General features: G+C 33.5%; 1 protein-coding gene across 1 annotated transcript in view; it reads left to right on the forward strand.

The window, feature by feature from the left end:
* The first annotated feature begins 311 nt into the window (after positions 1-311).
* The window catches only part of LOC125063154 (mushroom body large-type Kenyon cell-specific protein 1), a 171,879-nt gene continuing 148,993 nt past the window's right edge, over positions 312-23,197 (forward strand). Inside the window, exon 1 of the mRNA XM_047669411.1 lies at positions 312-1,109. The gene's annotated coding sequence lies outside the window, so the exon portion shown is untranslated. The remainder of the gene's footprint in view (positions 1,110-23,197) is intronic.

The following is a 23,197-nucleotide window of genomic DNA, read 5'->3' on the forward strand; positions in this document are numbered from 1 at the left end:
AATTTATTGAAACCGATTTTTGGCCAATTTTACTGCTAAATAAACATAAATATTTTTTATTTCTCAGAATTCGTAATCGTATATATATTACCATTTACGTACAATTAGATTTCTATAGATACGTGCTAAATATTAATTTTTGAAAATCTTTGACAAATGTGACCTGAAAAAGAGTTTCATACAAAATTTCGTCTAAATAGCACGTACTTAAAATTACGCACTAACATTGCAAATAGTTTATTGGCGTTGCATCCGTATGAACTTGAGTAAGCCTCTGTGAATGTCATCTAGTCTCAGTGCCTTTGCAGTTCTGTGCACGCATGCACGATCTATCCAGCGCGCCATTATATAATCAACCTTTTTGCACGAAGAATTCGAAAATTCAAAATTGACGTTGACGTTTCCCATAAAAAAAATAATTCCCGCGCTAAACGAGCGAGAGGGACGGTCGTGTTGTCGCGCTGCAGTGACGTCGGACGGTGCAAGTGCATAGCGAAATAAAATAATGAAAAGTGGCAGTAATTTCGTTGTGTTTACGCGCGTTGCTAGTTTGTGTCGTTGGGTTTAATACCTTTTTTTCGCATCGACCACCGCGCCCTCTACATTCGAACAGTGAACACATGGCTTATTCACGGAGCTGTCAAAACATGATAGTCAAGTGTGTGTGGGTTAAGTTTTTGGCGCGGTAAAACTGTGCCTAGTTCAGAACGCGGAAAATTGAAGTAGCGGTGTTTTTTTACTAAACTTAACCTACGACAAGATTCAGTTGCGCGCGAGCTGCCCCCGCACGCGCGTCGCTTCTTCGCAATAACAACCCGAAAAATGCGAAAAGACTCAACAAGAGTGAAAATAATCGAATTTTATCACCGAACTGTCGAAATTTTGAATTTCGTGTGCCTTCTTTGACTGATGTTCGATGACCTCGGACGAACATTGTTGCTCAATATTGTGATCTAGACCTTAGACCTAGTGCCTTACGTACAAACTAATTGTGATGTCATAGTGCAAAATTAGATATAAACTAGTTAAGTGTTAGTGAACTATATTTTTGGAGCTATATAGCCTTTTGTGCAAGTGCATATGGACTACGGCTGCATTGCCTCTATAAGGTAAGCTATCCGTCGTATTTCAAACGCGATTTAATTACAGTTATAGGTAATTTATGCTATTGGAACGCCAATCTTAATCTATGAACTTGATTGCACTGTACTGAAGTTTGACGCGAGTCGCTTGCATTCCTAGATTGCGCGTGCACGGTGCATATTAAAGTAGCTAACTTCTGTGCGCTGAGTACTTCGAGCGATTGTCGTCTTTATGATCGTATGTTTTTATTATTTTTATGTGGAAATTTCATTGAACATGTCAATTTCGGGTTGACGAACTAGTTCACTAGTTAGTGATATTTTTGTATTGTTCATTCGTTGTTCTTATGAGGTTTATCGTCTATTTTCATTCAGTTTTCTAGGTTTCAGATAGGAGTTAATATTTCGCTTATTGTTTTCGTCACGCAAATTTATTAAGAAATTTGAACGCTATGCTATTATAGAAGGATAATGTTTTTATGTAATGACTGCAAGTGCTATTAAAGGGAACTATAGTTTATGTCAGTGACTTTACTCGCTATAAATACCTATATACTACCTAGAAGAAGTAGATAAGGTTTTAAACACTACCTTCAGAAAAATTTACTTCTTTTTGAGTTATTTCCAGAGTTAAAGCCATGATCATATAAATTATAACTCTAATTAACATTATATAATTGAATATTTAGTATATCATTACAACAGAGCGTTTTCTTATGATTAACTTGTACATTGTAATTTTAATATTTTTTTATCAACAAGTTACCAAATGATTTATAAAGCTGTCAATCGATATTAATAAAACATCAAGGTATGAAAAGGCATATACCTAACAACATACTTTTCTACCGAGTTGGGTCTGTACTCGTACTAGTCCTTGCACACCTTGGAGGATTCTACTGGAGAATATTATATAATATACACTACTATTATTTTGATGAGACATCCTTAAACGAAGGATTGCTTCGATTTGGGTCTGACTTTCAACCTACCTATACTACCTCTTAGGGTGGCGCAATAAGTTATGAACCTTATCCTGACTTTTTAATAAGAACATATCTCTTTTATAATAATAATAATTTATTATTTAAAATTGATAATAATATTAATGAGAAGGTACGTCCTATAAGGACCCGCTTAGGACTTTCTTAATCATACCCAAAAATTTCTAATTACCGATGCATATACTTTTATGAAATAGTTCGGATATACAGTCAAAATCTGTTATAACGACATCGAAGGGACTACTCATATTTGGTCGTAATAACCGATAGTCGTAACAGCCGATGACGTTGTTATTAAGAACCTAATAAAATAGAATTCAGCCGGGACCTTTGAATTTGGTCAATACAACCGGTATGTTGTTCTAAACGATGTCGTCGTAAACGGTTTTGACTGTAAATATAAGATGTTAAAGATACTGCCACATTGTTAACATAGGATATATGCTATTATCACCTTGATGGCTGGAAATCTTCCACAGTCCTTTTCACAAGGCATTTTCTTTTGCGAACTAGCGAACTGTGTAATCGACTCACGGTGTGGGTCTTCCCTGAGAGATACGACATCCAACTATTAAAAGTAAGAGTGTAGATCCTCCCTCAAAAGCCGGCAACGCACCCACTAAAAATGGATGTCCATGGGCTGCTATGACTGCCCTTTTTGGGCGTCTCGTAGGCTCGTCTGCCCCGCTATTATATAAAAAAAGATATATATCAATTTATACAATATTTAAAAAAAGGCCAGCCCGTCGAATTTTAAGTTTTTTTTTACTAGTTGAATTTAGTCGTAACACAACAACACCAACCCACTGAATATGGGACTATCATCATGGACTTTAGCGTACGACCTGCCTTGCGATTCTGTAACACACTTTAGAACTCTCACACAATAAACTACAAGCTCCCTCATTATCAGAATGCCGAATCATGCCAAATGACTGCTTCACGACTGATTTGAGCGAGACCGCCGCCGAACCGCTGTGAGGGTTCTAAAGTGATTTACAGAATCGAAAGGCTGAGGTGGTGTGTTCGAATCACGGGTATGGGGCCGTTCAAGTATTACGTAGGCAGATTTACTGCAATTTCATAGCAATTCGCAAAGCATAGACAATTCGAATCTCAGTTGTGCACCAATGGACTTTCTTTCTATGTGCGCATTCAACATTCGCTCGAACGACGACTTGCCTTAGACCCAAAAAGTCGCGTGTGTCAGGCAAAGGAAGCTGATCTACTTGCCTATTAGATTGACAAATGATTATGATACAGATATACAAGTGGCCCAGACCTAAAAAGGTTGTGGCACCACTGATTTATTATTATAAACAAAATTACTTCACGCTTCATAAATATTCTTTAGCATCATTTCCTTGTTAGTATCGATCGCTTGTGGAACATTCGGCAGGACATTGGTCGATAGTCACATGACATGCCATTACACGTAATTGCTTTGGGTTTCAATTCACTGCTTCAATTTTTAGAGTTCATGTATAGAAGTATCAAATTGATTAGTTTTTAGATTAAAATATAACTACGTTTACATTCGTATCCAACTTTAATAAGATATTGCCTATCGTCATATTTATCCCCTTTTTTATATGTTAATTTATATAAAAGACAAAATGGTTTTTGGTAAAAAAAATCATTTGCAGGATTGACTAGGTCCCGATTATATTTTCTATTGCCTTCCCAAAATGATAGATGATGCACTGTTTTTCGGCAACGCACTTGATTAAAAAATCTTCAACTCACCGAAACTAGTTAAGTATTAAATGATATGTGAATTTTAATATCAGTAATGGACTTTATAATCTATAATATCAGTCATATGGACAATTAACCGTTGAAGTTTTAAGTTTATTTTTTTAAATTATATTAAATATATTTTTTTTTTTGTTTATGCACTTCTTGCACTTTACCCATCATATATCTTTTAGTTTTTCCTTACTAGGCTTGCCTAGAAGAGATCGCTTGTTCGGCCGCCCGTCGCATCCCGTATAAGTTTTATGCGTTACCTATGTTATTTTATTTTTCTATAAATGTAACGTAAAGTGTAAATAAATGAATTGATTTTTTTTTAATAATCATATTTTTTCTATATACCCCATTATTTATTATACTAGGTTCGATTAGGTAGATATATTTTTAAATTAGTCAGAATCTTCTATTACAAAAATAATAGATAATATATCAATAAGAAAAATGATATTTTTTGATAATCTATTAAATTACTCAAAAACTTCGGATATCCAATAAAGTATAGCTTTATATTATTAAAGTATTTTTGGCTCGAAATTAAACTGTTTATTTTGCACCGTTAAGTTATTTTAAGCATTAAAATTATCAAGGACTTTAGCTATTTCTGTCCGTATGCAAAATTTAAAGGCCAAAACTTAAAATTTCCAGCGGCCGTGATAAAAACAACGATTATTCAAGAATATGGCAGATGAATTTTGCTATAGTATTACACACTATAGCAAAATATATATTGCAGATCAAAAACGGTAAACGAATGGACTGGCCCAAAAGGACTAAAAGAACGATGACGACCACATTGAAAGGGTAGCTGTCAAAAAAGTTGGAGAAGGCTCTTTCTCCCGAAGGCTCTTTTCTTCAGTGGCTGCATCAGTAATAAAGTATATACAGTCAAAACCGTTTACGACGACATCGTTTAGAACAACATACCGGTTATATTGACCAAAATCAAAGGTCCCGGCTGAATTCTATTGTATTAGGTTCTTAATAACAACGTCATCGGCTGTTACGACTATCGGTTATTACGACCAAATATGAGTAGTCCCTTCGATGTCGTTATAACAGATTTTGACTTAGGATAGTATATAAACAAAAGAAATGTTTGGTTTACGAAATTTGTTTAATAGATACAGCCTAATAAAAAAATCAATAGTATTTGCAAACAGCGAACGGTCGGCCATTTTTAATTCGATAACTTAATCACGTCGACTTGTGTTACAGTCTATGACAATGCCCTTAAATTTAATTTACATTTACACTGCGAAAACCTATTTTCCTGGGGATTAGGTTTTAAATAGTGCGTCTAGGTTTTCGTTTTAATCGGCCGGAGACCTTTCACAAATCATATAACATTAATAAAAATGGCGCTTTAGGTCTAATTTCTGAATCAGTTTCGAGAAAAAAAAATCTTAATAGGCAAGTAGGTGATCTGCCTTCAGTGGCTGACATACACCGACGTAAACCGGTTTCTTTACGATATTGTTCTTCGGCGTTCGAGCTAATGTTAAATGCGCACACGAAATTTCATTGGTGCACACCCGAGATTCGAACCTACGACCTCAGATTTGAGATTCGCACGCTGAAGCCACTAGACCAACACTGCTCTTAATAACATTCATACATAAATTATGGAATAAAATATGCATTTGTAGGTAGTATTACAAAATAAAAAGATTTTTTGTAGGTATAATGTAATAAAAGAAGTACCTACCTACCTACCTACCTACTGAAGAGAGCGATTAGGTTCTTATAAAAATATATTATAATTTTTAATCTATATTTGATAAAAAATATACCTACAGTAGCAACTTAATAAACAATTTCGAGAAAACCAAGTTGATTTTCCGATTTTAATTTTATAGCTTTTATTTTAGTCACGTTATCTTATTAGCAATCGTATCACGAATTTGTGACATACATGACTAATTATATATTTATAGTCAACAGTAGCGGCCCACCCAGTATATATATTGTCTGTATGAAAAAACAAAAACTAGCCTGCATTTTTTGTTATCGATTTCAAAAAATTCAAAGAGATTAGTAGGTATTTGTGACATACATCACTCATTATATATTTATAGTCAACAGTAGCGGCCCACCCAGTATATATCGTGTCTGTATGAAAAAACAAAAACTAGCGTGCTTTTTTTTTATCGATTTCAAAAAATTCAAAGAGATTAGTAGGTATTTGTGACATACATCACTCATTATATATTTATAGTCAACAATAGCGGCCCAACGAAAGTATATATCGAACCTTCTAAGAAACCGTTGTATATTCGGTCGCTTGATATGTTTGACAAGACAGTAGGTGAACTGTGGTTCCCGAATGTTTTGGCGACGAATTCTGGCGAAGTAGTAGGTAGCTGTCTCGAATTGGGGAGGACTGAACATCTACCTGTTTGTAGTGAAACTTCTTTAGGCGCATGAGGGTAAAAAATTTAAAAAACGTCACGAAGATGTGCAGCGTTTTTGTTGAAGAAAAGGGAGAGAGCGACTAAGACCGATTGAGAGAGAGTGAGAAGGGTGAATTACCTTATAGAATTCTATTTATAATATTATAATTTCATAAAGAGAATTTATGAATTAGTAGTTTATATTTTATGCAAAATTTATTGAAATCTCAAATGACGAATTGTAAATTAAAATGCCAAGTGTTTTTATTGTCGAAGAAATAAATTTAAAAAATGAAATTTAAAATTTGTTTGAATTTTCGACACTTAATTTTTTAATGACAATTAAATTCATTAAATTCCTAACATATCTTCCTTTTTCAAATTCCCGGAAAACTAAAGTTTTATATTGGTATAAATATGAATAAGAGTTAAAAATTAGTTTGCAAAATAATTTTCACTTCTGACATGTGTAGACTGTAGGTACTTTTTTTTATATTATGAGTCTCTCCTGATGTTCATTTATGCCCGGGTAGGTACACTCACTTAGCCAGGAAGCTTGCAAATGTGTATAATAATTATATTGTCGAATAAGACGAATCTCACCTGTAAATAATAATTATCCCACTTTGATAATTTTTCCAGGAAGCTTACAAGTGTGATGCCGGTCTTTTAAAGTCGAATAAATCGAATCTCATCTGTAAGAAAAAATATCAAAGTGAAGTGAGTCTATACCTATATATGTATATAGTGTAAAATAATACTACACAAATTAAGGAACTTTCCTTATTAAATAATTTTTTATAGTAAGTATGTGTTGTATTGTCTTGTCGATTATATAGCCAATAAACAATAACACAAAAATGCCAAAGCATTTAAAGTTAATTTAATTAACATTTCCTTTGTTTTTTGATATTTGACGTAACATTTTCAAAATATCACCCTTCACTCTGACACGAAGGTGAAACGTGAAAGTACGATTTCAAGTGTTTTTCTAAAATAAATTTCTAAGTTTCAATTGTTTTAATTGTATTATCTGTATTATAACTTATGCTCTGACTAATTTATAAATACAAAGCCACAGTATCAATACAATTTTGACATTTAATGACGAATAAGGAAGGTTTTTGGATTACGATATTGAGGTCAAATATTTAGGTAAGTTATCGAAATTGTTTTCGGGGAAATTAAACTTTATAAAGTTGATTTAGAGTTCTTCAAGAAAAGGGAGAACCAATTCTTATAAGGCCGGCAACGCACTCACGAGTTCTCTGGCATGAGAGAAATTGAGAATTTTTATATGGAAAAAATGTATTAGAATTTCATTTGAACATTGTATTAGTGAAATGGTTTATATTAGTTACAGATTACAATTAGATGCGCGTAAAACTTAAATGCGTCGAAAAGCCTCCTCCAAGTTTTCGTCGGTTAATGAGTCACCGGTATACTCGAATATTAATTCCCCAGCTCTTGGTTAACAAAAGCTTCCGTGACCGAAGCCAATATCAGTTTTAAAAAGCCCCAACGTGTCGCACCGCCGAAACGATAACGAATGTTGCCAGCATGGCATGCCTTTCAAATTATTTTTCCCCGAAATAATGTAAAAATCGCGTTTGTATTAATAGGTTTTTAGTTTGTAACCTAAATGCTATTGTTACGTGATGTGCTAGTATTTATGCGATTTTGTTTGAAGAATTTTGGGATAGAACCTATGTTTGTCTAATAATTCTAATTCAAAGATTTCTCCAACTAGAAAAACGAAAAGCATAATTACCTAGTAAATTTACCTTATGTGGCACCATTATTAAACCAAAATAAAATCAACAAAGACCAAGCAATTTAATATCTGTCATTTCTAAATTTCCCCACCAAGCATTGTCTTTCTAAACTTTCTGTGAAAACTTTCTACTTTACGTTCCAAATTCACAAATTCATTGATCATCTAAACGAACAACGACAATTTATAGCGAATAAGCAGTGAAAACTTCTTACATCACATCCGTGTATTAAAAGCAAGAAAAGTCATCATCCGATGTCCAAGATGGCCGCTATTTTTTGTCTATGCTAACGGCCGAGCGAATGAGAACCAGTTTCTTTGCGTTTCATACTTAACCTTGTCATTAGGCCCGACTAGTCATTTTTGAAATTCGAACGCTCTAACTGATTTTAAATTCAATCTATTCGCGCTCTTATTTACTGATAATAAAGGCGCTTTCCGACTGACGAATGGTTTAACGTTCGACGTTTTGAATTTGGCGGTAATTTTCGTCACAGACTACATTCCCCTATCATAGATAGTCAATGACATCGCGCGAAAGTATGTTCTATTATTTTGCTTTATTACACACATGGAGGTTTAATGTGCTTTCTTTTTACGTAGGTAAATGATTTTTAGAAAATTTCGTTTTGTACGAATTAATACTATGTTTCTAATTGCTTTTTAAGGATTTTAGTAAAATGCCAAATAAATAATGCCAGACGAAGTTTGAGTAATAATGTTCCTTAGTAGCTACCAATACGCGTCTAAATAAATCAAACGTACCCAATCTGATCAATTACACTCCCTATCTCGGTTCACAAGTCATTGTTATCAGCGCACTGTCACGCGGCCAACACAAATTGACCTCTAAACAACTACCAATAGCAACCATTATGTCATATTAAACAGTAACAGCGAGGGAGGCCAATCTGAATTTGTCGATTGCTAGGGCGACCATAATTATTTAATAGAGACATACTTATTTGAATCTAAACAGCCCTTTTTTATTTAACTGTCAAAGGTCAAAAGGCATCATTTATTTCTTTATTTGTTTATCAGTATACCCACAGTTACTTATTATACAACATTTAAACATCATCATTATACACAAAAGCCAAAGTGGAATACACATTCAAACATTAACATAAAACACGGTTAAAAATTATTACCTTTTTAACAAAAAAAATATAATAAAATATATATTAAAGATGCAATGATCATTATAATATATTCAATATAATAGAGGAATAACTAAATCGTTAGATCTACTACAGAATGTTGATATTAAACAAATTTTTCTTACGCTAATGTGATTTTTTTATATTTTTGAACGATTGTATGAAGTGCTTCTTAATTTGAAGATATCAGTATTAATAAAGCAAAAAATCATGTAAATTCTTTATTTGGTAAAACACTTTATATACATTAAACTTGAGAAGATCTAGCAAACTTTTAAATTGTTTTTATTCCAACATAATGTCCAAATATCGTATGCCCTATGCTGGAAATTTAGAAAAGAGATAGTACTTTTAGGTTTATTTTATTATTTTTTTGTGTTTTAGGTATAATAATATACTTTTTGTCAAAATAGGGCATATAAAGTCCGTTAAAAATAGTTTAGGGGGACAACCTACTCAGCGCGCGAATAGACGCGAGAATGCCCGAACGTAACTAATATGGCGTCGTCACGGTTTTGAGGTTAAGGTTTGACATTTACGTTCTAACATCCATCATAATCGGAGCCATACCGACTTTTAATTGCACTTGTATTGGCTCAATTATAAGGTTGTTTATCCCTTGTTACATGGGTCAATGTATTTTGGTTTATAAATGGCGCGCCACTTGTCATTTTCTTCGTAATAAAGGGTCTTGATCTTTACATTGAATTCTGTCTTGTGCGTTTGTGCGTTTTTCTCACGTTTTATTACTTAATGATGGAGGGTCTATGTACTTTGTATTTATATGGTAAGGCTAATCACGTACACGTAGTATTTATGAATAGGTAACCGTAATAGCCAGTATGGAAAGTAACCCACAAATAGCAACAATTTTAGCTTAAAGATTGTTAGATTTATCAATAAAATTTATTAAAAATATATGTATGTACAGTCAAAACCGTTTATAACGACATCGTTTACAACGACCTATCGGTTATTACAACCAGATTGTATGGTCCCGTCCGAATTCCTATTAAACTATTCAGTAAACAAACCGCTTATAACAACATCGGATACAGCGACATATCGCTTACAACGACGAAATTTTATCGATATTCATCGGCTATAACGACCAACCGCTTCTTGTCTCAGCAAAACAAAACAATACAAACGATTTTAAATCTTATTTATAAGCATTGAATGAATATTTAGGCATATTATTACCTACGCACTTTCTCCCAACGAACAGTTTCAGCCAACAACGATTTCCGAGGCTCTTAAAAAAATTTGTTGCCTTTAAGGAACAGTTTGATACTGGTGATACTTATACCTTGAGGAGTATGAAACGTAAAATGTAAAAAATATTTGAGACTGGGCTAAAAAAAACAGAATGACTGATTACTTTTGTACCTAACTATTTCGTAATAAATATGTTTGTTTCTTTTTTGACTCGTTTACATATTAGAATATTAACATACTATATAACCCATACCTACCTATTCTAGATCGATAACTATGATAATATAACTATGTACATACATATGTACTGTACTTGTGTATATGACATTGCTTATAACGACTATCGGATATAACGTCGGCAACTATACGGTCCCTTCAATGTCGTTATAACCGGTTTTGACTGTACTTCTGCTTTTTTAATCTGTGGCCCAGTCCCAAAATTCGTCTGACGTAATCGAAAATCGACACGTCCTAAAACAATGCACTCTTATCACGGCGCTTATGGTGGCAATGTGAGATGGGGGCTTTAAAATGCCGCATTCTTTTAGATGTTCAAAATTTGAAATATTGTTTGTAGCAAAGGCAAATGAGAGGTCTGATAGAATATAGTTAAGTGTGTATAGATATAAAAGAGATAACAGCCACTTAACATAATCTATATTGTCTATATATAATATACCTTATTTGCGAAAAAAATATGATTGAAAAAAAATTATACGATTTTTTATGACTTATCTGAAGATTAATTTTCTAAGATAGAAGTACGTAATTAATTGGGAAACGTTTTCGTTCGAGTTATTTATCTAGATTTATTTATGTATGTACTCTTATAAAATATCATAATAAACAAGTTACTTATGTTTAAAAAAATAAAAAGATTCTAAAAAAATAAGATTAATTTCTTATTAAAAACGCCATTTTAGCGCTGCTACATTTGCTTTCTCAATTTAAAATCCATTCGGGGAAGACGAAAAGATAACAAAAATTTCCGCGCCAGTTCCATAGAAGTCTATTTGAGCTGATGTTTGAATTCAGAATTCATTCTTCGAATACTGGCCACTTCCAAAGCCGAAAAAGTTTTTACTGTGACGGTTCTTAAGTCATTTTTTGAATTACAATTTTGACACATGTCTGTGTTTTATGAATGAAAAAAAAACGCGTCTGTTTTAATTAAACATATTTAAGTAAATGCGTCTACTCAGTACTCACCCTCTGTTTCGCCGGGATGTGTGCACTCTGAGTTTGACTTGATAGCGCTAAGTTTGACTCTCGTACATCAAAAACATATTTGACATTCAGGAGTCTTACTAATCTCTGGACTTACCCTAAGCTATGGAGGCTGACATTTCTATTTAATTGAATAATCCATAAAATATTTTATTTACACAATGCATGCCGTTTGAATAAAACTATTGTTCGTCCCGTCATTGTCCGTTTGTAGGAAATTAAAGTTCCGTACTATTTTAACGTGACGTTTAAGTGACTAAGGTGTTACCGTTCTTTCATTTATGATTTTGTGTATTATAATATTATACCGCAGAAACATTTCATATTAAATATTGATGTCTATCGAACCTACACCAATTGAAATAATGAATTCAGTTTTTGAAAATTCAAATTAAACATTCATAATTTTAAGAATGCGCCAAAACGCTTCTCTAGCTTGATGGCGTCATTGGCTACATACCAGTGGCGTAACAATAGGGTAGCAGGGCTGGCAAAATGCCACGGGCCCCCGACCCAAGAGGGCCCCTGCCCAAGAGATATTATGTTCTATGGATCAATGTGAAGTCTCCAATACGCATTGGGCTAGCGTGGGGACTACAGACCATTCCCTCTCGCCTAAGAGAGGAGGCCTTTGGACATTAGTGGGACATATACAACGTGTAATTGAGTACGCTGAAAATCTCGAAGTTTAGATATTAAAATTAAACTGAGTACAACGTGACGATTTTTACTGATAGGGCCTCATCAAAAGAATTTGCCACGTGCTCCAGATGGTATAGTTACGCCACTGCACTACCATTAAACACAGTTTGTTACGGGTTACATTTTTAAATTACACAAATACATATCTATATTTCGATCAAAAACAGTGTCCGATGAAATCCAAGAGTCCAGACTTTAGGTTATGACAGGTGAAAATATTTACAGGCATGTCGATTGTCGATTTGACAAATCTGTGACCGTTTTGACACTTAAAAATCTACATTTTTAATCATCAATCTTTTGATAATTTTATGATTCTATACAAGTTATTGTAGTATATTGAGTAATTATTTATTCCTTCAGTTTTTGAATTTTACATATTCCATAACAATTATACCTAAGAATATTGATAAGATTTAAAGACACAATACTCCCAGTTAAGAGGAGTCAGGAGTATTGTCTTCTTGTTGAGATACGACCCCCAAGTACCTATATGAAAAAAGATCGTACTGCTCCCTCAAAACTGGCAACACATCCATTATCATGAGTGTCTATGGACGGTTATTGCCATTTATGGCTGTTCAATAATCGTTGATAAAAAAAGTATACAGGTACCTAACAATTGGTAGTAAATTATTATTTTATTACAACAGTTGTTTTTTAAACACAAAAAGGAAAAAACAAAAAATATCCATGTTGACGTAATAATATTCAAACAAAATGTGTATTTTTTTCGGTCACTTCAAGTATTTAAGTTACGTAGCCAAGTGTAGGGTAAACGTACCAATTAACTAATTATAACGTCCCATATTTTAGTTGGTAAAAACTAAAAACTCGCCGTAATAGGTATGCAAACACAAAAGCACGTGAATTTGCGGACAGTGACGTCAAAAGTGGCTCCGACTCGACGGAAACGTGGAGGGTTAGCAACGACAGTTTCATACACATTTATATAAAGTTAAACTAGTATATGCTATCGCTTTGTTTCCCTTAGTAATTTTGGACTCTTGTCTTACGTTTATTAGACACAGGACCACACACTTTTTTATGTATTTTACTTTTTTATACTATTTGACGATTTGCTATTTTAAAAGAGTACCGAGAGTTTTTAACGCCAGCTTTTTCTCTCGGCCTACACCTTCTGTCTCCTTTGCCGATGAGTAGGGATGCCTACAAATTCAAATTTAATGACGTGGAATAAGTGATACCTGTATCTCATATTTCATAATAAACATTTTTATTTTATTTTATACAATGTATTTATAAAATTTAATAATCATGAATACGCTATTTTGGAACTGGTCCGTGGGTTATCTTCTTCTGGTGCCACTATATTCCTAAAGGCTGTTAACAACTTGAATTGCCGGATATCTTGCACTTGTCTAAAAATTTCTTCAGCGAATGTGATGCCGGTCCAATGACGTACGTTCCACAACCTCCTTTCGGTAGAAAGGAGCCCGTCTCTTGCTTTGAATGTGCCCATCATATCAACAGCAACAAGTCTTATCGGACCGTGATTGTCAACAATGAAATTTGCGATTTACAAATGAAAGAGTGATAAATGAACGAATGAATGAATTCAATTGTGCTTTTAGTTACGCGAATGAGGTTTTTCGAGTGACGTCATCTACTATTTATTATATGTACTAAATACGTAATAGAAATGTAAACAAACTGCTGACGCTACGTAAATGTGCGACCGGCGTCTGCAGTCAGCGAAACCTGACGAGATTACACGGAATCGAATCCCAACTAGCCGACACCTTTAGGACATTACTTTTAACTATTACTCTTTATGGATCTCAGTTAGTCACGCGTTGGTTAATTGTTTAACCAATTAATATAACTGAATAAAACATAGTTTACTGAATTTAAATTAAATTTAAAATCATTAAAATGTAATTTTTAACGAACCGAATGGGAAAAGGGGAAAAAATTTTTTGACGTGATAACGTCTTTAAAATCGTTTTAGTCGGGTGACATGTTCAGAAACTTGTGTCACACCAAAACCTCACGAGCGCGATCGCAGGTATAACGAGAGAGAGACGGACCGATCTCCCGTCTCATCTCGAGCGCTGCCAGTCATTCCGTAAATGTATGAAGAAAAATGTATATCATAGTCGAATAAGTAAACTTGTCATTTTACACCCGAAATTTATCATCAAAAGTGTGAATAAAACGAAAGATGTAATTTAAAATTTGAAAAAATTGTTATCTTCATTAATTCCTTACTTCCCAAAAACTTATATCACCAATAAGACGTTATCACGTAAACATCTCGATCGTAAACCTACTTTACAAACAACCAATATTTTTTTTTACATCTCTTATTTTTTTTTTTGTTTTTTTTTGTTTTTTTGTGTGTGTTTTTGTTTGTAATAAATTATATGTCTATGAATTTAAACTTTCGTTTTTTTTTTAATTTTATTAATAATACTCTTCTCTCCATTGTGTTCAGGGACTTTTTCTATCTCACAAATTTTTACAAAAAACAAGATACGTCTCGCGCTTGAAGCTTTCGTATTTCATACATTAATATTACATTTATGAATTAGACAACTTTAAAAGTGTTTCCGAACCAATACGACTTAGCAATGAGCGTAGATAGAGCGTATAAATTCTTAAAACGCCACATTCGCGTGCCCTGAGAGTGAAGAGGCGGCATCGGGTGAGCCTGTTTGTCCCTGTTCTATATAAAAAGAGAAGAAAACGTGACAAATACAGGAGATATAAAACTAAATACGATCAAGTAAAGACCCTTACAGAAACCATTCCAATAACATGTATACTTTGAATGTCAGCGCCGCGTTGCCAGAAAAATACTTCTCGATTATATTATTCATTTTCATATATAATAACGTTTTTCTATCGTTATTAAACATGTTTTATTGAAATATCTTACCCTTTCGTCCAGCCGGGTGTAGGGAAACATTTCGTACAAGCCTGAAATTTTCAGCATAATTACGGATAGTGCAATTTCACAGCGGGTTATATTTAAACGGTAAAAAAGGGCGAAATCGTTGAGGGCCGAAATAGAGCCTCGTCGTGCGTAATGACGCCCGAAATAACCACAGTACTAAATTCTTATAGTGTGTTTAGCGAGAGTAGATTGTGTCATGTGGAACATGGTGTAATGGTTGCAGCTCCGTACAAACATTGTGTAACAAAAAACTTGGCGATTATAAAGAGTAACGGAGAGTTTATTGCCAGTTCTTCTCTTTCGTTCTACGCCCTTTATTGAGAACTGGTAGTAAATATAAAATTAGAAGCATTTAATGTGTATTTCTTTTTTGACGTTCATAGGTGTATACTTATGAATATGTGTGTGTATACATTATGCTACCTATATCAAATAAATGATTTTGATTTTTGATCATAATGTTAAAACTATATTTACCCAATAATTAATAAATAGAAAATAAAAATAATAAAAAGTTTAATGGCGTGTACCTTTAATGCTGGCATTTCCTCGCTGTATTGAGATACTTATTCGTTGAGCGAGGAAAGCACCAGCTCTGGGGTCACCGGTACTATCTTCCAGCCAACTTATACCCCCAAGGCTCAAGAGCCTCTACTCCAACGAAATCAAAGTTGGAGAAAAGACATATTTTTGCCGTAATATTTTCCACCATCTATATGTCATCCTTTGTGCTTGTGATGTGTTATTTATATTATTACTATGTAGCTACTATATTAATTTAAATTCCTTAATATATAAAAGGATAGCTATTGATAAAGCACTATGATTTTCTTATATAAGCCAATTCACAGACCTCTGCGGCCCAAAAAGTGTATCCTTCTAAATGAGAAACAGCCAGCGCTTTTTGTCGTGAGTCCTCCTGCCAATTGATTTCAGCAGGTCCTCCACTTTGTCCATACAGCGGTAACTAGGCCGAGTTAGATAAGCAAATTTTAAGTATTATTTTTGTGAGTTAAAAGTTACAAGCCTAAATCGGTTTATAAAAAAGTTTCTGTAAATAAACAATTAAGTAACGAATTGAACCACTGCATTTCCAATAAACTGTGGTATCAGTACACAAAAAGATTCGGTTGTGGTGTAATTATGCGTGTCTTTAGTGTAGTACCTTTTGCATGTCATTAACATGTTTTTTATATTTTTCCAAAGCTATAAGGTACTTTATAGGATAGGTAACTGACCTGTCTGTCTGGTTAAAGAACTTAAACATTAGTGTTACAAGGTACTTAAAAGGCCGGCAACGCACTCGCGAGCCTTAACATCAGATGAGCCTCTCACCCTGTTCTTTAAAAAAAATAACACATTCATATCTTTGTAACTTAATAAGGCACATTACCATTATTTGGAGGTTGTAGATTCGATTCCCAGTAAATTAAGTAGTAGACCAAATCAGCTTTAAAAAAAAATCATGCGCTTTGAGAAATTCCATTGCTTCTTTAGTAAGGCATTCGTGAAGAATTTTAAATGTCAATATTTAAGGATGTGAACGCAAAAGAACCTTCTAAAAGCCTCAACGGTGAGGCTTAATACCAATGGAATGATAAAATCCCAATAACGGCAGCCACGCGATGTCGTTTTTTCCATCGATTCCATTCTTTTTTGTTCCAGTCTCGTTTTTCGTATTAGCCTTCGTTTTGTTTCCACGAAATTCAACATTTTTCAGCACAACGCGATTTACTGAGTGAAAGACTAGCGGTGGGATAGAGTAGATGTGCTATACTTTTTAAAGGTTTAATGTGTTACTTTTATCGAATATTAAATAGATAATTTTAAAATTCCTTATTTTTTAAGTATAATGTGTAACTAAATAAAACTGAAAGAACAGTGTTGGCCTAGTGGCTTCAGTGTGCGAATCTCAACTCTAAGGTTCGATCCCCGACTGTGCACCAATGGACTTTCTATGTGCGCATTTAACATTCGCTCGAACGGAGACATCCGTGAGGAAACCTTCGAGACTTGTCTTAGACCCAAAAAGTTGATCACCTGCCAATAAGAATGACCATGATCATGAAACAAATACATAAATCTGAGGACCAGACCTAAAAAGGTTGTATATACCGCCACTGATTTATTTTTTATAATGTGTAATCAAAATCATATCACTTATTGAAGTAGGATTAAATTTTTTAATATATTGAAAAATAACTAATTGAATTTTTCTTTTTACAGGTATGTAACACTAGCAAAAGTTAAAATTTAAACAACAATTGACATGGCAAGTAATTTCTTTATTACGTCACATATTTCTAGATACAATAAGATAGATTTCTAGGCTATGGAATCCATGGTAAGATATATTTTATTCATCTGAGTGAACTCCAATAGAAAAACATAAACTATGTAGGCTTATTTGGTTATCCTCTTACTTAAGCATAATATTCACGTGAGGTTCAAGTGCACAGGCGCTAATTAAAGATTTAAGTTGGCACCTGGTAGATGGTGCCGGTGACCACAGAGCTGGTGCTTTCCTCGCTCAACGTATCGCGATCAAACTTTTAAAATTTGTTTTTATTTTCTATTAATCCATGTTTACTTATTATGTCTATGTATATTGTAACTAATTATATATTTGTATTGAATATAAAAGGTTTATATTCAAATGTTACATTAAATATTGGTAGTTCTAACTATCAAGGTATTCCCGAATTATATTGAAAATCCCGACAACTGCTTACGGGACTTTTAGACTCTGCTATACCAAAATAATATCACAAACACGAACATGAGTGTGTCTTCCAATAAAAAAAATAGAAAGGAGTCTCCATAGATATCTCTGTTCGTATCCATTTCGGCTAACTAGCAATAGCGTTGGACACTGCGTGATGTTTTGTTCCAATGACGTCAACGTTTAATAGTCACGTCAAGTGCGATGCTTTTAACCAACTGTGATAAAAGGAGAATGGATTAAAACAAAAATGTGAGCGTATTTCACGTATAATTTTCTTAACAGAGCGTTATAAGGTATTTTCCGCCCACCATGGAGATCCAGCTGCACATTTAAGTATTTTCAAACCAATTCGGATCCTTCAAGAGAAGAGCGTAACGATTCTTAAAGGGCCAGCAACGCATTTAAGTACTTTGTGGCCGTGTCAATATCCCCTAACAGCAGATGAGCCCAATAGATTAATGTTGTCATGGTTACGATATTACTTCCATATAAAAATAACGGTTACCATGGTAACAAGTATTGTACTAACTTAAGTTACTTTAATGAGGCTGAATAGGTGTTTAAACCCGTATTTTTCCAGTTAAAGACATCCCCTCAGTCATAGCAACAGCTAGTAATAGTATAATAAATTTCTTTAAGAATACATCCCCATATGCGACATGATATTGACAATTGTTCCATGTGCCTTGTAGGAACACAAATCATCTACGTAATTCGCCAATGTATCGGGTTTTAGCTAACTACAATACAATTTAAGATTTAGACATTTTCCACCTTACCAGAGAGTATGTGGAAATATTTTGAAGAATTCCCGTTCTTTGACTTAATTTAGCAGTAATAACAATTTCCTTTTTCTTTAAAATATTAAGTTTGTTTTAAATATTTAATTTCAGTCTTCTTTTATCATGTACTTAATTGATGTTTTCTGTTTCGTATATTTTGTTTAACAGAGCAGTGTTGGTCTTGTGTCTTCAGCGTGCGACTCTCATACCTGAGGTCGTAGGTTCGATCCCCGGCTGTGCACCAATGCACTTTGTTTCTATGTGCGCATTTAACATTTGCTCGAACGGTCAAGGAAAACATCGTGAGGAAACCGACATGTCTTAGACCCAAAAAGTCGACGGCGAGTGTCAGGCACTGAAGGTTGATCACCTACTTGCCTATTAGATTTAAAAATGATCATGGAACAGATTCAGAAATCTGAGGCCAAGACCTAAAGAGGTTGTAACGCCACTGATTTATTTTATATTTTGTTTAACAATGTAATCTGTTTTGGCATTGTATACCTATTGTCTAAGTGTTCTTTATAATGTGTAAGAAAACTTATAAATAAATACAACATATTTGAAGCGAATAGTAAAACTAATTTTAACCTTGAATAAATATAATAATCCCCTGAATCGTAGCTGTTAAAATAACTATAAAATATGTTGACTAAAAGATTGTAGCTGATCTGGTATGTCCTTTGATAAGTTGCAGTAAGGTCATCATATCTAGGACAATGTTTTGGTACCAACGTTCTAGGCTAAGCACTTAAATAGAAAATTATTTTAACTTGTAAAATTTTATTATTATGTCATGTCTTATTCATGTTTATAATAATATTCAATAATAAATAAATGAATAAATCGTAAATAGTGAATAAAAATAGGACGTTGTACATTTAAATCGATTAATTATAAAAATCCGCACAATTAGCCATATAAAAATAGGCATGCAAATGTCATATTAATTATCATAATGTCATAATAATAAGTTAACTTATTTATAATTGTTGTCAAACTTATGGTCCAAATACTCGCCCTCTCTCTCTCTAAAGGCACCTGGCCTGTAAAAAAATATCTATTACTTCTGGGAAGGTGATTAAATACATCGTTATTTTTACAATATTTTTACAATAGTTTTTTGAATACATCGTGATGTGGTGGTTTTTAAATGCAGGCACTCAAACCTGTGTTAGATCCCTTGGTATATACAGGCAAGTTTCTTTAAATGTTTTGAACAATTTTGGAATCTGTATTACTAATACGTCAAAGTGGTTAGAATTACCATTTTGTTTATTGTTTAAATAAAACCTCACAATATGAGTAAGGAAGTTGGAACGTATTAAACAAATTAATAATAATTTAAGAGTAATTTGGGTGATATAGTGAAATAATAATTAAAAATATGATAGGAAAGTGAGCGAAATTAAAAAGTTTGATGGCATTGTTTAAATGTACATTTTCTCGCTGTATTGCGATACTTATTTGTTGAGGGAGGAAAGCACCAGCTCTAGGGTTATTGGTACTATCTACCAGGCACCAACTTTAACTACAATTAGCGCATGTGCACTTGAACCCCACGGCTTAAGAGTGTCTCAAAGAAAACAAAATGAAATACTCTTACATGCATAATCATAATTCTGTAACTTTTTTACATTTTGAAAAAAATAATATTAAAAATCAAAGTCAAATTATATTACAAGGAGTTTTATTTACATCAAGAAAGAGATAAAAATAAAATTACGTCTATTCGATAGAAAAACGATTAGTAGCAAATCAAGCAATACAAGCAGAAATTTTAGTACCTAATCATATTATTTTTAATTCGTAGGAATAGTGCGACTATCAAGTACCTAGTAATAAAACCTTGTACATTAGGCACAAGGTTGCACCTGCATGGCGTTTTCGTGAATAAAACCTCTCTTGCCAAGGTCTCCATTGTTTAGTAGTTCACGCAGTGTATGTTATAAAGCTTAGAATACCGGAAATACCATTATTTGTGCAATCAACCCCAATACCAAAATCGTTTGGTAGCTTAACGGTTTCTTCAATTGCCCGGTCATAGGGCATTAATATGTACTTTTTGACCTAATGCAGGCAGTGTTGGCCCAGAGGCTTCAGCGTGGGACTCACATCCCTTGGGTCGAAGGTTCGATCCTGGCCGTGCACCAATGGAATTCCTTTGTGCGCATTTAACATTTGCTCGAAGGAAATCATCGTGAGGAGGCTTGCCTTAGACACAAAAAGTCGACGGCATGTGTCAGGTACAGAAGGCCGATCACCTACTTGCCTATTAGATTGACAAATGATCATGAAATAAATACAGAAATAGATAGACCTAAAAAGGTTGTAGCTCCATTATTTTAATAAATAAAAAACCAAAGATCGTAATATTGCCTTAGCAATTCCCTGGGACCTTTAGTTGGAAGGTCTAGATCAAACCTTGAGAGCTTTTATTATTGAGTAGACTATAATATTCATTTAGAAGCCCTAAGCTCTTAAATAATAAAAAAATGTGTGCGTGTACTAGGTGTACCTACACACGTAAGAAGTGAAACTTCTTTATGACCTTATTTTTCGAAAAATGATCTACTATATGTAACTTAACGAAATTGGTTAAATAAAGTTTAACAAAAGGCTTTTATTATCATAGACATGAATACAAATACAATTATTTCATTGTACCTTATTACTACTAAGATTATTACAGAATTTCATTAATTGTAATAGAATTATTACTATCATTGTTATCGTTATTATATATTTTTGTTATTAATGGCTTCGAATCTTTTCGGATCAACCGTGGTAGGTACAAGAAAAGGATGGCGCGTAACCGAAAAACGTGACGATTTGCTACAAAATTTCTCCCATACGTCGATAAAAAATTCATTCTAACGCCGATAAAGAAGTTTGACTTCAAAAAGCAACATGGCGCGTAACCGAAAAACGTGACGATTTACTACAAAGTTTCTCCCATACGTCGATAAAGAACTTTCATTCCAACGCCGATAAAGAAGTTTGACTTCAAAAAGCAACATGGCGCGTAACCGAAATACGTGACGATTTGCTACAAAATTTCTCCCATACGTCGATAAAGAACTTTCATTCCAACGCCGATAAAGAAGTTTGACTTCAAAAAGCAACATAGCGCGTAACCGAAAAATGTGACGCGTAACGAAAAAATGTTACACTAAATTTTTTTCCAACCCCGATAAAGAAGTTTCACTTCAATAAAAATTAACGTTTTATATATGGAAAGCGAAACAGACAATCTACATTTTAATACATAGAACAAGATCCTCCATATCGTGTTTCATGCGAAATTATTTAGACTACTTTTCTCACGCGGCTCTGCGTTATTTGATTCAAAGGAATTTTGTTTATCTCGAAAAATAAAATGCACGCAATTGCATTATATAATATTGATAAAGAAAATATTTATAGCGCCACGCTACGTATTAAAATTAGTTTTTATGTACATCGAAGTATTTTGGCGTTTTATTTACCATTTTATATATATATATATATATATATATATATATAGCCATATCGAATAAGGAATATCAACTTAGTTCTTGTAAAGTGTTTGTATAGGTCTCAAGTACCCACGTTGTAAGTCAAAATTACCAAAATTGGGATTCTAAGCAAAAAAACACTTTGGTAGTAAGTATAGACACATAAATCTAATAATAAAATAATATACATTGAAATAAATAACTAAACTTAACATAAACTAAAATATATCATTAAAAGGAGTCCCTTTAGGCAAGGTTCCGAAGATACTGGCAGCGTTCCCCCTTTGAATTGCTAGACTAATTCTTTGTCCGAGGTAGCTGCCAGATCTTCGGTCTCCTGTGATGTCGACTAACCTTTTTGAAATTTCTTTAAAAAGCCTTAAAGCGCTAGGACCCCACGGACCAAGGGTCTCGACACCGAATGGGACAAAATCATATTCAGAGCCCAGACCCCTGTATTAAAAAAAAAAAAAAAGATCATTATTATTTTTATTTTTTTTAAGCAAAAAATATGTTTTTAATAGAAATATCTAAATACTCGAATACCGAAAAAATATGTCGTTTATTCTTTACTATTAGCTGCCCCCGCGAACTTCGTTTCGCCTTAATATGATTTTTAGAACATTTTACTATGCTACCTCATGAAGTTTCCAATTTTTCTTTCTACAAAAACTTCCCTCAGAGTTCAAGGAATAATGGAATTGGCCCAGACGTCTTCGAGTTTTACGCTTAGCAACATAATTTGTGATTAATTTTTAAAGTATCGAATTCGAAATTTAAAAAGGTGTTTTAAATTTCGAACACATCTTAGTTTCAAGTTTGCTGCATCCACTTGTTGAGAAAAATTTGACAGGTCCGCAGATATGTCAGCGGTATTAAACTTTTATATATTTGTAGGTCAGTTCGTAATATATGTAAAAAAAATGGGGTGTCCTCGAATGCAGTTTTGTCTAGACGAATA

The sequence above is a fragment of the Pieris napi genome, chromosome 3 (assembly GCF_905475465.1).
Source record: "Pieris napi chromosome 3, ilPieNapi1.2, whole genome shotgun sequence".
Classification (NCBI taxonomy): domain Eukaryota; kingdom Metazoa; phylum Arthropoda; class Insecta; order Lepidoptera; family Pieridae; genus Pieris; species Pieris napi.